The 16,826-nt window shown below is 37.4% G+C and overlaps 1 protein-coding gene and 1 pseudogene across 2 annotated transcripts in view; both read left to right on the top strand.

Moving 5' to 3' along the window:
- FTSH11 (FTSH protease 11) overlaps positions 1-16,826 on the top strand; it is a 201,345-nt gene that overhangs the window by 166,184 nt on the left and 18,335 nt on the right. The gene's annotated exons all lie outside the window — the stretch shown is intronic.
- On the top strand, positions 782-12,165 carry LOC149548383 (calcineurin B-like protein 5 pseudogene; annotated as a pseudogene).

Below are 16,826 nucleotides of genomic sequence, written 5' to 3' on the forward strand. Positions count from 1 at the left end.
AGATGAAGGTTTTAGTTTGCTTGCATGGTTCGACAAAATCACTACAAAGAGAAGGGAGGTTGTGCTGCCCCCAGATAATCTTCCTATCAAGAAAACTTTGTCTAAATCTTTGATAGGTAAGATTGTTTCAAGGATTGTAGTTGATTCCAATAAAACTAAGTTTGTAGAGGTTGTTGAACCATTGGTGGACAAACCGGCTAAAGAACTTAACCGTTTAGATTATAAGTTCACTAAAATCGAACTTGGTAAGCGATCATGGTTGGGTTGTCTACAAGATGCTCATGATGCACTTGCCAATGTATCGAAAAGCAATCATGAATTAAGGGAGAAGAAGAATCAACTCAAGCAAGAGGTTGCTTGCCTAAATGAAGTTACTCAACAACAATCTTCGCAACATGCAGTTAGTACATCTTAGACACCTCAAGAGAAGTTGATAATGGAAATGGCAAAAACTTGGTTTGGAGAAGTTGTCTCTAAAGGAGTTCAAATCATCATAGATGTGGTCAAAATCCTTGAATGTATCAGAGGTATTGAAGAGATGCTGCATGACCTAATTGCATCTCTGAATCAGGAAGCTAACACCTTCAAGGAAATTTTGTGTGATTGGGATAAAATCACCAATTCTAATTTGGATGGCCTGTTTGCATGTGATGTTTTCCTATCTTGCAAAATAGTCTGCAGGTGTCATGGACTTGTGGGCTACAAGGAATAGACGCTGAGGAAACTTGTAACAAAGTTGCAAGCAGCCCTAGAAGATTGTCAATCAATTGAAACTGAGGTAATGTGCAACTTGGAACAAATGGGATGTCAACTTCTTACTGAGCATGACAACTTGGTCGCAATAAAGGAGATAACTTCAGAATATACAGTCAGAGTTAATGCTGATCTAGATTCTAAAGATTTTGGTTCTCATACAATGAATAAGTTCACTTTATACAAATCCTTAGCAAATGACCTACAGGATTCTTTGGCAGCAAATTGTGATGTTGCAAAATCAGCATATGCTGATGCAATTAGAATAGAAGCTATATCAAAGACAATGGAAATCTCCGATCTTCCTACATTGCATGATGTCATCATCAAGTTTAAGGCAGTTAAGAACAATCCTTAGGATTGTTTCATTTATTATCTGTTTTCTTTCTTCTCTTTTTTCAAGTTTGTAGTTTAAAGAGGATGTATTGCATGAAATTTTGAAATTACTTTTAATACAATTTGCATGTCCTTATGACATGTAATCTAATAATTTCTCTTATTTGTTAGATCGGGTCAAAGTTGGTTGAGTTGCTCCCACTTTTCCTCCTTTTTCTCAACTCCTTTTCCTATATAAAGGAGTGCCCTCTCATTGTAAAAATCATCTTTTGTTGTATCAAGAGAGCTTTGGAGAAATTGTGCAAGCATAACTTTGATTGTGTAGTATTATTTTGAAAGAAAAGTGAATACAAAGTAAATATTGAAATCGAACTTTGATTGAGTACAATTGTGACTTGTGCAAGTTGGAAGCTTTCATTGTGATTTGCATTTGTTATCTTTGATTCATGTGTTTTTTGTGTTCTTGATAATTGAGTATAAATAGTTTAGAAGCAATTGGAGCCAAAGCTTTGACTGGGAGTGGTTGTGGTGATACATAGACTAGGAGCTTTGACTATAGCTTATATCTCCTTCATAATTCACAAAAATAGTAAGAATTCTTTACTTCTAGTAGTTTTTGTACCCCAATAGTAAAGTTTATTCTTAAAGCATAGATTAAAATAGGACTTAGAGCCAAACTAGTATGCTTTCAGCTAGCCTTTGAGTTAGTATTGGTTTATTGGTATCATTGTTTACAACTTTAAATAAAAGTGTAGTTAGAGGTTTCATCTTGTACATTACTCGTTCCATGAGTAAGTTGATTCTTTTCCGAAAGTTAAGAGGAAAGAATATTGGTAATACCCTTTCAAAATATCTCAACTTCTTGTTTATCTTGAGTTGATCCAAGAAATGGTGAGGAGGATCCTTCCTTTTAAGGTAGGAGAGACTTTGTCTCATACGCTATGGCTGGTCTACCTATTTTGTGACTGGATTTTTACCCAAATTGTCGGTTGCAAAATATGCACCCAACAAGTATTATCTTAGTTGAGTTCAATACTCATCCCTTTAGACTTTGCAAGATCTTTGATTTGGTTTGGTTACTTCATAGACTTCGGGGTTTGGTTACTTAATACTATTCCCAACATTGGCTACATGCCTTACATATCCAGTTAGGATCTTTCAGAGTCGACTCTCACTAGCTCCGTATCCAAAGAGATCACCAGAGCAACAAAGATGAGCGGTTTTGTTAGTGCTATAACATGGGTGTGGCTGAGACTGAGATCCATTTCATATTCTACTATCCGATCTTCTACAAGATTCGTGGGAGGTTCCACTGCTTATTCAGGGAGTACATGTTCCTCTCCTTCAAGTATGATGACTAGCAGTGCCTTGCTCTCTATCTCTAAGAGGGCTTCCATCTTTGGGATCTCACTCCACGAGATTTATCCCCCTTTGGGTCGGCACTGTTTCACCAACTTATTAGTTCCTTCTTTACTCCAGATACCTCCACTAGAGGAACCAATCGAGCTAGGGACCTTCTCACTACTACCTGCACTAGATCGACAAAGCTGCATAGAGGTCATATGCAGATACACCATCAGTGCATGGACCCTCTTCTCTTCGGCAAAGGGCTCAAATTCCTCCACACAGAGATAGTTATCTTTCAGTTTTGAGCTACTTTTTGAGGACTACGAACTGCTAGTTGTTTTACAGTGTTTTTTCTCCTATTTGCTTCTTGCTCTGTTTGTTTCCTTTCTCTCAAACACTATTTGGTGGTCTTGCTGCTTTCTAGCCTCTGTCTTAGACCCATTTGTGGTATCTTGTTGGACATTAATAATTTATCTTATCTATCTTCTGGAGCAGTCTCCCTCACAAGTAGTCAAGAAGATGATCCTAGAGTATGCTCGTCTAGAAGGAAGCCCTCAACAATTATTTGATGGTCTTTATCTCTATTGCTTGTGTTTGGATTCTAGATGCCAAGTGCACAAAATTGGATTCCAAGACTTACAAATTGATATTCATGAACTACAATGATAATCACAAATCTTATTAGCTGATTGATGTAGACACTAATTGTCTCATATTCACTCACGATATTGTATTCTTGAAGAGCATGGGCCCTTTTAGGTCACTTCTCATTTATTGAGCCTTGAGGTTCAACCTCTGGAGGCTACAAATTTGGGTGTTCATCTTCCCTTAGGTCCACCTTATGGTATGTAATTAGATGACTTTGACTTTGAAGTTGTGGAGTCTCCTAGGCATGATATTGCACCATCCAACCTTTTGTAGAATTTTTTTGATTTGGATCTAATGACTTCATTTTAGGCACTACATGTGATGTTGATACTCTTGACTTGGATGTAGGTGCTTCTACTTTTTGGTCTAAGTCATGGGCCAAGACCATTGCTGATCTTCGTGATGATGAACATATTAATGGTAGATCAACTAGAAGCAAGAGAAAGGAGAAACATAGTTAACTTTTCTTTCATGGCTAACATTCATTGTGTTTATGACCCCCATACATATTCAAAGGCTAAAGGAATACTTGTGTGCGAATAGGCTATAGAAGTTGAACACCACAGTCTTTTGAAGAACACCACTTGGATCCTGTTTGATCTTTCACCTGGTGAGAAATCCATTGGGTGTATAAAGTCAAGTATATGGCTGATAAATCTCTTCATAAATACAAGGCTCAGTTGGTAGCCGAAGGGTTCTCATTGGAGGAGGGATTGACCATGAGGAAACATTTTCTCCCATAGCCAAATGATAAGCACCATTCGGCTTGTCCTCACTATTTCAGCCTAGTTTGGATGGAAAGTTCATTAAATGAGCACCAAGAGTGCATATCTCAATGGTGTCTTGTAGAAAAAAGTATGCAACCTCTAGGTTTTAAGGTTGCTAGTAAAGAACACCAAGTATGTAGACTAGTGAAAGCATTCTATGGCCTCAAAAAGGCTCCTTAGGCTCGGTACATAAAATTTAGTGTCATACTGGTGCGGTGGTGCAGCGATGCGGGGGGATGTCAAGATGAGTCTTGGGTGCAAGAAAAAGGGTCTCAATTTGGGGACGACAGAGGGGGGTGGGGGGTTGCATAGTGTAAATACATGACTGAAAATGCTAATAATGAAATGATACTTCAACATAACATGTCAAATATAGTTGAATATAGAAATGCGATTCACGAATCATAAGTTCAAACTTGAAACTTCATAACCATTACTAATGACCATTGAACAGAGTAACATACTCATAGTAAAAACTTTAAACATAATAATGATAATGCTAAATGAAAAATATAAACCATACATAGTACCATGTAAGTCAGCCATTGACTATCAAATGAAAAAAGATGAAAGATTCAAAATTCATTGTTCAAATATGATATATCATAAAAATGCTCATGGTGACAATGAGCCAAGTAGCATGAAACTATGAAATGAGATAATGTATCATGGCCATATCAAAGTGAGTACAATCAACAAATGTTAATAATGAGAATGTAAAGGTGGGAGCTCTCTAATCATCTCCTATACCGAAGTCCTCATCACTAGAACTACTAGACTCCTAATGGGTAAGATCACGATCCTCTAAAGGAACACCAACTAGTCCTACATTGGCTTTTGCTGCATCGTCATCCTCATCAATTTAAGTCGGATACTCTGGCACCACATCCCATTGTGCTGCTGGGCTCTCCTTTTACTCGTGTGTCTTGCGATCTTTGAGTTGCAAGAAAAAATCATGTACAACACCAAACTTCTCTGCTTTCTTAACGGTAAGTTTGTTCCTCTTAATAGAGTGGATGAAGCTATAGGTGGACCAGTTCCTCTCTGCAGTTGAGAAGTTAGAAACCTGGGATAGCAAAGTTGAAAGTTGCGACTTTCAAACAAATGTTCATACAATTTGTGACAAATGACAAATGATAAATCAATGAATCATAAATCAGTAAAGTAAAACTCTTAAAGTTAAGATTATAAAGGGGTGGAACTACAAACCTGAGAAAGCAATCAAGTGGTTAGTGAGGTAACCTTTGACTTCTGTGATCCATCACATTTCTACCACAAAATGGGATTCCTTTGTGACATAGTTTTGAGATCCACCTTTGCAATATTCAAGTATCCTACAAGTTACAAGTTTACAACATAATATTAAAATAAGTAATAACTTATAAGTAATAATTAAAAGGACTTATAGTTATAAAGAACTTAAAACACTGGATCAAGAATTAAGGATTCCCTGTAAGATTGGCAAATTTTGACCACTCGGTGCGAATCTCACTAATAGTCTCAATATTATACATCTTGACAATTCACCGAAAGGACCCATTCTTCACCTCATCATCTTAATATGGTGTGACTCTACCAGGCTTAGGCATGTACCACTTCAGGTTCAATGCATAGGCAGCCATGTGTGAAGGAGTGTTCAACTTCTCCCTCTTGCAGTAATGATAGGCTGAATGTGCTCCGTATAGAATGCTAGAGTGGGCTCTCTCTCATGCGCAACAACCCTCATTTGCCCAAGCATGGAATCAATGCACTCATAAACCTCTCCAAGGCGAGGTGAATCTGCATATCCATATCTAATGACTTGAAACATTGGAGTAATGATGGAGACTATGTATTTTGCATCACTTCAAGACCGATAGCTCTTCATTGTCTCCTTCACCCTCTTTCCTTGTTGTGTTCTAGACTCAGGCAATTGATTCCATTCTTGTGTCATAAGAGCGCCCAACCCCTCACCCGAGAAGAATTTGTGTCCCCACATCCTGTTCGGGTGCGCCAACTGGCGCGGTCGTGATTTGGTGGCGGTTGCAGAGTGCGGGTGTGTGACGTACACGCACCCAGGTAACAATGATAAAAATCGATGAGTGCTTAGTTGATTAAGGCTTTTAGAGGTACTACCCGGTTCCAACCTATATGTTTCAAAATAACAGTGGTGATATCCTTTTTGTCATTTATGTTGTTGACCTGATCATCAATGGTAATGTGGCACTTTTGATTGAGCAAATCAAATAGAGTTTGTGTTAGTCATTTGATATGATAGAATTAGGACTTCAGCATTATTGTCTCAAGGTAGAGGTCAGCATTATTGTCTCAAGGTAGAGGTCTGGCAAACAAATGGCCACATTTTAATTTCTTAGTCAAAGTATGCTAGAGTTTGCTGGGTAAGTTTCGAATGCATGGTTGCAAACCTGCATTTACACCTATGGAGAAAGGGCTGAAACTATTAGTGAAATGAGAGTCACCTATAGTGACCGAGTCAACATTTAGGCAGTTAGCTGATAACCTCATCTATCTTACCACCACTAGACGTGATCTCAGTTATGTAGCGAGCTACATCTCTCACTTCATGACAAATGCAAAAGCTGAACATTGGATTGTAGTGAAGTGTGTGCTCAGATATGCAAAGGGCACTTTTGATTTTAACATTTTGTATAGCAGAAGCAAAGATCGTAGGCTTATTGGTTTTATAGACTTAGATTGGGTAGGTTTTGTTGATGAAATAAAGTCTACTTCTAGGTTTGTCTTCAGTTTGGGCGTAAGTTCAATCACATGGACCTGCAAGAAGCGGCAGATAGTAGCTCTTTTGTTGACCAAAGCAGAACACTAGGGAACAAGCAAATGTCTCAAGCAGGTCCTCTACCCTTGTATTGTGACAATCAAGGGGTGCCGAGACTAGTCAAAAATTCAATCTTCCACGAGTGAACCAAACATGTTGAGCTTTACTGACATTTCATCTGTAAGCTTGTAGAAGATGGATTAGTAGGGTTGCAGCATGTTCCACTTAAGGATTGGACTGCAAACATCCTCACCAAGTCTCTGAGCCTGAACAAGTTTGTAAGATTTAGGTGGCAACTTGGTGTAGTTGATAGAATGACCATTAACGGAGGATAATAGAGTATTCAGTTATTATTTAATAGTCATTTAGTTGTATTGAGTAATAGTTTCTATTTTCGTCTTTAGTTCACGATTGTTTCTTATGGAAACATTGTCTTGTAATTGCCTATATATTGTAACTTTGTTTTCATAGATATTAAGCAATTACCATAGCAATTCATGTAATAGAGGATGATGATCTAACCATGATCGGCCTTTTTATTTTACCATGATCCAAAAATTGACCTCAAGGCGAAGTACCTTTCTACTCTTTTAGCTACATTGTTGATAAGGTAAGATAACATAAAATATTAATGTCCAACAAGAGACCACAAACAGGCATAAGGGACTGAAAATACAAGCAGAGGCCAGAAGGCAGCAGATCCACCAAACGGATGAATGCTGGTGCATGTCACTGTTTGTTGCTCTTGTTACTTTGCTGTTATGTTCTTGCTGTGTTTACTTTTCTTTCAATCTATGAATCTATCATATTAAACCATAAGTTATTATTATTTATATATTATTGAATGAAGATTAGATCGAATATAAGGCTCATGTTTTAATTCATTTATTCTAAAATAGGAATTTGAAACTTCACAGGTTTATATGGATGCTTCTTATATATGTTTAAACCATTAAGGCATATATATTCAATATTTTTATTAAGGAGTGACATAAATATGGAAGTATTAAAATAAAACTATGAATTTTGTTTTTATTTATTTATTAGGGAAATGTATTTCATGGTTCAAAATTCAAAAAATTAAATGTGAATTCAAATTGAATGAAGGCTGTGTGTGTGTGTATATATTTGTATGTGATTTTTAATATATCTTTATGGATGAACCTAATGTCATTTTCTAACAATATTTGTTTATTGAACCCCTGTTCAACAACCGGAACTTAAATTCAAACCAGCAACTTAGTTCTTAAGAGAAGGCCCACACAAATCTGTAAAATTAAAGATGAAAATAAACCAAATCAATAAAACAAATTGCAGGAAAAGAATGTATATTTATGAGGATGACAATAACTTTCAGTGTCCTTTAAATCAAATTGGCCAGTAGAACATATAAAATTATAAAAAAATTTCCATTTGTATATTAACTCTTCACAAATTGTGATCATCTTATTGGATAGAAATGATGTAGTCGTCTTACCATACTAAAATTCAAATATATGTTGGTTTCTTGGTAACACTGACACATGGGATTCTCTCTTTTAAAATTTAAAAGTTACTTAAAATATGTATATCTCAGATCCAAACATTTACAGCATGATTTATAAATTATTTTTCATGAATTTAATTGCTAGTACTACAAAACATGTACGTTATTATGCTCAAGTTCCTTAGGATTACTTAAGTGATGATAGTTTCGTCATGGCAGAGTTACCCCACTGTTTAATCTTCCTCTTCTCTATTATATGAGAATTCACATTTCTTACTTGTTAAGACACTAACATAAAGCACCATAATGATGCTAGCAATACTGTCTGCAACTTAAGATAAATTTACTATACAATGGAGACACAGTAATTCCATGTACTAATGCAATCTAATACAGTACGTGTCATGTGTTACATTCATATAAGCATCTAAATTGGAGACTAAAAATTAATTGATTGGATTTAATCTATATAATTGAGAGCTAAAATTATGTTCCTCAACTCATAACATGTTAATAGATGGAACCGAAATTAACATTTCACTGGTCAATGCAAATATCTACTCGAAATGCTTACCACTGAATAATACACGACCTAATAGTATGAATTTAGTACCCAGAATTCTTCATTATACAGAGTTCAATGTGCAACGCAGGTATAAAACTTCAATTTGTGCTCATATGAGTTCAATAGATGGGAAACTTGAATAATAATAAAATAGGAACTCCTGCTATGTCACTCCCACATTTTCCTGCTCAAGGGCTCCCTGTGCTACTCTTTCTTGGTGTGGTGACTCTTGGCAACCACACTTAGCTCATTCACCCCTAGCTCTCTGCCTCTCCGTGCATCAGGCTATTGGAACCCTATGACAAATACGCAGGATGCTTCTGCAGCCAGGGCCAAGTTAGAGAGGGAATGGCAAATCCCCTGCATAGGACTGAGTGTTTCATACGATGCCTTTGAATCATGTCAAGTCCCCTTTTAATGTTGACTTTGGGGATGATATTGTAATGTCCCTTTTTTCTGGGAAATTATAATTCTGTTATGTCGGCTCACTTCACCTAGGTTTTGGGGGTGAAAAGGTTCTTTATGGGGTTTAGTTCAAGATTTGGCCTAGACATTTCTAGTTTCAGACCCAACAAAGCAATTTTGGCAGGTTGTTCGAATGCTTACTATTTTTAGTAAGTAAACATATCTCAGAATTCTTGGAATCTCAGTGTTGGTTTGGAAGCATCTCGCCAAGAGCTTTCCAATGAGCTCTTGCACATGCTTATTTGAGTTCATTTTTTTAGTTATTTTGATGCCTGATGATTATATGGTTTACAGAGTAAGTGACTTTAAAAGTTTATTTAACTTGTCACTTTATTTTAAAAGGTATTATGTTCACTTAAGTGACTAAAGGACAAAAAAGGTGTTTTATCCCACATTGCCTAAAAGGGCATGCATCACATTGGGAAAAGTGATAAAGATACAACAGGCTCCACATGGGGAGGCATAAAGTTTATAATATTTAAAACAAATATTAATCTGGGAGCTAGAAACAGTGACTGGATATCTCTTCGAGGACGCAAACCCTTGAAGAAGCATTTGGAGGTTGGACGCAAACTTAGCCTTCCTACAGGTTTTATCTACATTTACCAGTCTGACTGTTATTTCTATTTATAAGATTGAATTATTTGGAGTGTTGCATGTTATTGTATTGCTGTTATATAATACAGTAACGTATTTGACGGTTATTTGTGTTAACTCTTGGTTTATATATGTACTTCTAAATATTGGAGGAATAAACAAACTTTTCTGAGTTTTCTTGTATGCAAATCTGCTGGTTACAAATCGATTAAAGTTGTGGAATTTATATCAAATATTGGCATTCTGTTTGGTTTTAAATTTGCACGTTTATATCAAGGGTTTTTTAGTAAAATATCCAGGAAGGGATAAAACAGTGGTATTAGAGCCATGAATCGTGCCATCCTGTGGAATCACACAACACAATGAATTTATGAAATCAATGCATTTACATATTTTGGTTGCTTTAATGTGACTGGTCAGAAAACTCTGAGGATGAAACCCCTCGAGTTTATTTTCTTGGGGAAGTTGGACTTCACCCCAGCCCCTCATTTCTAGATTCCAAATAGGCAGAGTATGGCAGAAATCGGTAAGGTGGTATATAACTTTGTTCTTCAAGATTGAAAGTAAGTATTGGTTTCAGCAATTTCAGCAAGCAATAACAGTAATATTCAGTTTTCATCATTTTTCTACTTAATGGTAAATAGTAGCTATGTCAATGAGAGCATAAGAGTTGGACGGAAAACGTGGGTGGGTATAGTTTTCCCTACAAACACCAAGTGAATAGACAGTCAGAATAAGGCACCCGCAAAAGCAAGCAAGGTCAGGACGTCCTCCATACTCACTCCCATAATCAGCATACCTCTCTTATTGCGTTGAAGATCAACCAAGGTAGCATCATGGTGTAACTTGCGAACGGGTCTTAAGGTGCCAGGGGAGTCTCACTAGCATTCTCGTCTGCCCATAAACGTCTGACATCACCCTATTCTCAGCATCGAAGGCGGCCAGAGGAGTATTATCCACGGGTCACTAACTGGCGGCACATTGGAGTTACGGGTTGCAAAGAAATCCACGGGACTAGACCTTCACCAGCGGTAGACACCCGACTTTCACGCCCAATAGAAAAAATCACGGCTGATGAAATTTTATTGGTGATAGAACAATCCCTACCGTTTTGCCAACACCGTCTACCAGTTAATGTGTTTCAACTCCATTTCGTCACAGTGCCATACTTCAGAAGGATTTTCTTTTCAATATTAAGTTGATAGCTAATTCTAGTATTGCTTATGTTGGAGTTCAGTGTTATTCAATTTTATTTAAATTTTGAGGCTATTTTAGAAAAATCAGAGTTGCAATGGTTTCACAGTATAAACATCTGAGAACGTACACCAAGTGTTTGACAAAATTCCCGTAGCAAACATTTAAGGTTTCTGGTTTGATTAGATAGAGAACACTACAGTGGTATCCTCAGGGACGAAAACCCTTGAGCAAATTTGAAGCTGTCTACGTAGCCCCAGTCTTATTGAAATCTACATCAGATCTTTTGAAAGTTATTAGATTGCCAAGATGCCTTGAAGATTTTTGAACTTGCATAGCCAGTAATGGATAGCTGTAGGTTGGTACGACATACAATCCTCATATGATATTTGCATTTCAGTAGGAACTCAAGTAGGTGGTCAAAGTTTTTCACTTGGCACATGATTAAGTATGAGAAGATACTCAGGAAAACGGTGTTAGCACTGCAGATACCATGGAATAGTGAAGTGGCAGTTTGAGCAAAAAGTCTCCTCAAGATAAGAGTCATTTTTGTAAGTTAATCTTCTTTCTAGACGTGGTATATCATTTTGATCATTTTGAGCCAAAATCCAGAAGAGTTCATTACAGGCTGCAAGGTGTGTAGAAATCCCAGAATTACAGTCAGCATAAATGAAGTTGAGACCCTATATGAATTATTTAAGAAGCTGAGTAGCTCTGTAATTGATGACAACTTAATTCACAAGGAAGAATTCCATCTGGCATTGTTCAGAAGCACAAGCAGCGAGAATCTGTTTGCAGATAAGTTTTTGATCTATTTGATGTGAAACGTAATGGAGTTATTGAATTTGTGGAGTTTGTGCACTCTCTTAATGTCTTCCATCCATATGCACCCCAAGCAGAGAAGGTTTATTTTGCTTTCAGAATTTATGATTTGAGGCAGACAAGCTATATTGAACATGAAGAACTAAAGTAGATGGTAACAACCCTTTTGAGTAAATCCGACATAGAAATCACTGATGAAATTCTTGAATCTATATTGGATAAGACGTTTACAGATGCTGATTTTCGTCATGATGGTAAATTTGATAGGGAAGAATGGAGAGAGTTTGTGGTCCGCAACCCATCTATTTTGAAGTACACAACTCTTCCCTATTTGAAGAATATCACTACAACATTTCCAAGCTTTATCTTCAACACTAAAGCGAATGATCCCAATAAGTCTAATGACTCGTGAAGATTCTGTCTACAACTAAAGAGCTTCTGGGCACAACCATCAGATTAGTTCATTTAAAGATTTCCTTGTTGAGGGAGTCAAAGTGCTTGGCATGCTAGAAAATATATCCGTAATGATGATAGAATGTAAAACTAAAGTAAGGAGACTGTACAATGATTATAACAAATTCCTATCAAAGCTTCAAAAAGAATTTCCTTTCATTGACTATGTGGACTTTCAGCTAGAGCTGCAAAACAAGACGGATATGATAAGAAACAAATGCTATGATTTGGCTCGAGATCTCCTTGCAGAGGACAGGTACAAAAGTTTACATAAGGAAGACATTAATCAGCTTGATAGTAGTACTAAAAAAGAAGAGCAACCTTTGCACGATAATGTGCAAAATACTAATAATGGCACAAGTATACTAATAGGTAATTGGGAGGAAGAAGTATCTCATGGAGCTGTTTACACTAGTCCTTCTGATGAGCATGTTGATGGCTCATATAAAAGAGTTGACCAAACCACCAACGCTGGCAATTCCCCATCTTATTTAGACATGGAAAGCACCAGCATCTTATTTGGTGACATGGAAATTAACTTGGATGAATTTTATGCTGATACTAGGCTAGAAATTATGTCATGTATTGAGGAGGAGCAAATGGACCGGAATGTTGGCAGGATAGATGATCTAACACACATTGAGTTAGAGGACATGTCTGAAAATGTTGTCTCCCTAGGTGATGAAAAATCAGAAGATTCTATGGAGAACAACCCGCTTGTGTTCGAAGGAGATGGCCAAAAACCATTATCACTCCTTGACTTATTGGATATGCTTTTGGTCAAAGAGGACAAGCTTGTCCAAGTTTTGACGAGGATGGATGATTCTTCCAAATTGATTGAGGATCTCATGCGGAAGATTGTGATAGAAGAGAGACATGAGAGTGTATGTGGTGTCACAAGTCCTCTTTTACATACTATTTTTGAAACTTTGAAAATGATAAAATATGATTACTTGCAACTATTAATGGATAGGGATCTAATAATAAAATTTGGAAAGGACAAGGAGAGGGAGATAGATGAGCTATGCCTTCAATTGAGCTTAACACATTACTCCATCCACAAGGCTGAAAATCAAATGAGTGGGGCAGCCACACATGAAGAAGATAACCATGGTTCAAGGCACAAGAAATCATGCAAATCATTGAAGGAATTCATAAAGTGGATGTGAAGGCAAACAATGTAATTCAATCACATGTTCCCCATCTAAGACTTTCTATGATGAGAAAAATTCTATGGATCAGTAAGTTGATGAGTCTGAAAATTCAGATTTTTATGACAGTGGCTATACATTTTCACATGAGCATATGGTTAGTGATACAAGTGAGGATAATTCAGAGATTTCAATTAATGGTGAACCTCCCTTTTATGAAGACCTTGACATAAGCGAAGGTACTTATGGTGGAGTAGGAAATTCAAATTTGTCCTTAGCATGCTCTGAGGGTTTTTTCGGCTTACCCAGAGATTTATTACTCAGTTCTTATGAGATGGCCACGGCTTACTTGTTGATTGGTGATTTTTCTTGTTGGTATATTCTAGCTATCAGTGATTTGCTTGTGTATGTTAGTAGTATATTCGCTGATTCTATTTAGCCTTCAGGGATCAATGAATTATTTGCCAATGAGTGGGGAGAACATACATTACCCTACGTTCCATATGAGATGTCTACATTTTTTATTCAGCAGTTTATTGAAGACAGTGTTAGCATTCGTGATGTTGGTGATTCACCAACCACTCTTTCCTTTACTTAGGATCATGTTGATTGGGTGATTGGGGATCTAGGTGTTAGTAGTATCTTATATTTGATGGATTATGCTATGTCGTTACACAGTCACAGGATTATGATTGGTGTGTTTCAGTGTTCTGACAGATCAGAGTTCCAGAGATTAGGATTACTCTGTTTTCACCAAGGTGATATGGTGGTGGAGTCAGATTGGCCGGATCTATCACTGTCATCGGTACAGATATTACAGGAGTGGTGCAGATATTACAGGAGCTGGTCACTGGTATCTTAGACAACGTACGAGTTTTCATTTGGGATCCAAGTGGAGCATCCCTATGTATTGCCTTTTATCGGGGAGCTAGGTGGAGAGCTTGGTTGCTATCATCTTTGGGTGGATATTGTTATATTGTTGAGCTCCCATCTTCACTGGATAGTAGAGACTCATAGGGTCACTCATGGAGTGAGGCATTCATACTGACTGAGGGTATTGGCATACAGGGTGACAACACATGGCAGTTGGTGTCCCTTTATGGTGAGACTTGAGATCCTGGCATTCAGTTATTTGGCACATTGCTTCCTATTGTACTGTTTCACCACTTGGATTTCGGGAAGATGCATGTCGGGGTACATCGGTTGAGGACTAGAACCTCATTCTCGAGTCGAGTATCGGATCCTGGCATTTGGTTTCTGCAGGTATGAGTGGATTGCTTGAGGGCAAGCGATCTTTGAGAAGGGAGGCTTTGTAATGTCCCTTTTTTTTTGGGACATTATAATTCTATGTTGCCGGCTCACTTCGCCTAGGTTTCGGGGGCGAAAAGGTTCTTTATGGGGTTTAGTTCGAGATTTGGCCCGGACATTTCTAGTTTCAGACTCAGTAGAGCAATTTTGGCAAGTTGTCCGAATGCTTACTATTTTTAGTAAGTAAATAGAACTCAGAATTTTTGGAATTTGATGTTGGTTTGGAAGTGTCTCGCCGAGAGCTTTCCAATGATCTATTGCACGTGCTTATTCGAGTTCATTTGGTCAGTTATTTTGATGCCTGATGATTATATGGTTTACTGACTAAGTGACTTTAAAAGTTCATTTAACTTGTCACTTTATTTTAAAAGGTATTATGTTAAGTGACTAAAGGACAAAAAAGGTGTTTTATCCCACATTGCCTAAAAGGGCATGCATCACATTGGGAAAAGTGATAAAGGTACAATAGGCTTCACATGGGGAGGTATGAAGATTATAATATTTAAAACAAATATTAATCTGGGAGTTGGAAACAGTAATTGGTTATCTCTTCGAGGGCGCAAACCCTTGAAGAAGCATTTGGAGGTTGGACACAAACCTAGCCTTCTTACAGGTTTTATCTACATTTGCCAATCTGATTGTTATTTCTGTTTATAAGATTGGATTATTTGGAGTGTTGCATGTTATTGTATTGCTGCTATATAATATAGTAATGTATTTGGCGGTTATTTGTGTTGACTCCTGGTTTATATCTGTACTTCTGAATATTGAAGGAATAAAACAAACTTTTCTGAGTTTTCTTGTATGCAAATTTGCTGGTTACAAATCAATTAAAGTTCTGGAATTTATATCAAATATTGGCTTTTTGTTCGGTTTTAAATCTGCACGTTTATATCAAGGGTTTTTTAGTAAAATATCCGGAAAGGGATAGTGCATATATTTTGCATGAGGTGGATGAGAATGTTGCTATTTTTTTGCAGAACATGGCCTGATTGGAAGATATGAAGGGTTTTGTCAAAGTCTGGCAGAGCTTTGCTAGTGGTTTTTTGACTCTAGGAGACCCATTTCGGTGGGTGGTTTGTAGATCTACCCATGTGAGAGCATTCCTTGTTGTAGTCTTTGATGAATTGAAGAATGGGTGTTCTATCCTTTGCGGTTACCATGGGAATGTGAGAAGCTCTTTTTGCTGTTGAAACCTTAGCACTGTACATTTGATTCGGTTTCTAAATCCTTCTCTACAGTTCCAATTTGGGTAAGGGTACCAAGCCTGCCTCTCACGTTTTTGTTTGATTCTTACTTCGTAGCCATTGGCAATACATTGGAAAAGTTTTTAGGGGTTGACGAGGCATCCTCAAAATATTTTTTACACTGCTCATGCCTGTATTTTGGTGGAGATTGATATCACTAAAGATCTTTTTACTGAAATGTTACTCGCACAAAATATAGATCTTGGACTCAAATTGCAGACTATGGAAGTATTCCCTTTTGATGCCATAGGTGGTGCAATAGTGGGCATGTTGCTGCCCAATGTGCTAAAAGGGGAAATTATAACTGGGCTAGATGGTGGAAAGAGGTCTCCCCACATCATTATTAGGTGGAAAAGAATTGGATACAGAAGGAGAAACCATAAATGTGGATCCCAAGGTATCCACCAAGGATGATAGATGTACTTCACCTAGAAATGCATCCTCAGCAGGATGACAGTTGATTCCTCTCCTAAGTAAAGTGACAGTGGCATGACAGCAGAGGTCACAAATAAGGTGTTGACTGAGTAGACTGAGATCTTGGGAATTTTGTCTTTGGATGAAAGGGATGGATCTCCTGGGTTCCCAGATGGGCCATTATGGGAGCTAGATAAGTGCTGCAGTATTGGTTCAAGCTGGATATGAGTTGAGAAGATTATTGTATAAAGCTTGTCATTGAGTTTTCATGCCGTAAATTATAGTGAACTTGATTGTTGTATTGTGTAATTCTGTGGGCTGTAGACTTCTGGGTATGAGAAGAAGAAGTCAGCAGGAGCTGCTTGGGTGATTGTATTTTTCAGAAATTGATGACTTTCTTGCTTAGAACAGATCACGGGATTTCTCAAATAAATGCTGTATATGCACACAGTCATTCAATCAATTTGCAGACCTGAGATAAAAAAGGGATAATCTTTTAG

Source organism: Cupressus sempervirens, chromosome 7, assembly GCF_028749045.1.
Source record: "Cupressus sempervirens isolate cs-2001-9-10 chromosome 7, ASM2874904v1, whole genome shotgun sequence".
Lineage (NCBI taxonomy): Eukaryota > Viridiplantae > Streptophyta > Pinopsida > Cupressales > Cupressaceae > Cupressus > Cupressus sempervirens.